This window comes from Microtus ochrogaster, unplaced genomic scaffold, assembly GCF_000317375.1.
Source record: "Microtus ochrogaster isolate Prairie Vole_2 unplaced genomic scaffold, MicOch1.0 UNK95, whole genome shotgun sequence".
Taxonomy (NCBI): Eukaryota; Metazoa; Chordata; class Mammalia; order Rodentia; family Cricetidae; genus Microtus; species Microtus ochrogaster.
In genome coordinates, this window is record NW_004949193.1 from 104,633 (window position 1) to 106,677 (window position 2,045).

A 2,045-nucleotide genomic window follows, 5' to 3' on the forward strand; every position below is an offset into this window, starting at 1 on the left:
CACAAACTAAAGTTAAAAAATTCCTCTGTTGTTGTTTGAGATTTCATTTGGGTAGATGGGGTTCTGACTGATTGCCTGCTCTTCATTACCTCATCTTACACTGCATTGATTAAGATTAAAGCAGCTATACTTTCATCATCCCAGTGTCTTATTTAAAGCATATTCAAACTTGTATTCATTTTAGAAATTGTGCATTATACATACATGAAAATAGGTTCCAAAAATTATTTCAGCCTATAATATATTCATAAGCTCTTGAGCTTTCCCCTTGACCAAACTAACTTCTTTCATTTAGAGATGCTTCATTACAGCACCTGTGATCTTTACCGTTAATGATAGTTGCTTGGAGATGATAAAAGTAAGTTTCAAAATCCATCTCCTGAGGAAAGAGGTCATTTTCTCTCCAAGGACCTGCACCGAATATTTAGAGAGTTTATGTCTCCATTTCAGTGGTTTCTTATCAAAGAAGAGGGCTAGGAATTAAATTACCACCATTCCAATACTTCGACTGAAAACTACAATCATAGTCATTTTCATTTGGTGGGCTAGTTTCTTGATGAATACTTTGGATCTTAATTATCTCAAGTATATGATTCAAAAATTCTGATTTTAGTCATTCATTAAAATACAAGTAACCATCATATTAAATTAATCTATAAATAATATTATATTCATAATAAAATAAAATAATCACAGATGTTTATGTTTATAGCAATTTTAATGATTAAAATTTTATTTTTCAAATGTATTGCAACATAATTAATAGTAAATATAGTTTAACTAATATTATTATATTTTATATTGAAAGAACCATATTTATATGATAATATTTAATCACCATGAGATTTTATTAGTATATATATTTATTAGTATCTGATCAAGCTGAATACTGAATAGTAAAAGAGACTAGTAAATCCAAGATGATACCTGTTTTATGTCCCTTAGACAAATTTAAAATATCTCTTTAAAAATAGGTTCAGCTTATTTTACTTCAACTTCCTAGAAAATACCATGAAGGGAAAGAAAGCTAAAATTGCAGATATAGCTAAACTGAGAACGGTCATCATTTCTTTTTGCTTTATTTCTTTGATGTGTAAAAGTTCATTCACTTGTTAAGTTTGCTCTTAAGAGAATGACATGAAATGGAACATATTCCTTCATCATAAACTTAGTCTTAATATTGCAATTTTTGAGGTTTAAATTAGCCCTAATTATAGGAAGATATTAATTACATTATTTTTTTAAATCAAAGATAACAAAAGAACATAAATGATTGAAAACAACTTCTTCCTTGATTGGAGTCTTAACACTGGTGTTTCTATTTGATAATTTTCTTGAAAATCAGAACCTAATCTGTAACATGAGAGCCTGTTGGGGTTTCTGTCTTGCCCAGTTCCCACAGTTGTTAGGTCCCAAAGAAAATCACACAGAGGTCTCTATAAGTTATAAACTGATTGGCCCATTAGCTCAAGCTTCTTGTTAACTCTTATAATTTATATTAACCCATTATTCTTATCTATGTTAGCCACATTGCTCAGTACTGTTTTCAGTGGGGCAGGTCACATCCAGCTTCTTCTGTGTCTGGAAAGGACTGCCTAAAGAGCTTTCCTCTTCCCAGAATTCTCTTGTTCTCATTCCCCCACCTCTTCTTCTTGTCTGGTTGTCCTGACTGTACTTTGTGCCTGGCTACTGGCCAATCAGTATTTATTTAAAATATAATTGACAGAATACAGAATTGTCCCATATCACTAATCAAATTTTTCATTTGACTGGTGTTCTGAGTTGTAACTTGAAATAACATCTCTCATTATAAAGAAACTATAGTGTTATCTCTTTAGGATGTAGTTGCTGACCAATTGGAATCACGAAGGCTACAAACTCAGACCTTTACCTATATATAAGGCATTCTAGTTACAAAGGAAGGAGCTTAGTTTAAAAGACTTCCATCATAGGTTTTAAATTTGATAATGGAACATGGGACATATTATTGCTCCATAAAATTTTTAAAATAAAATTCTGTGCATAATAATGTTGTATTGAAGTAG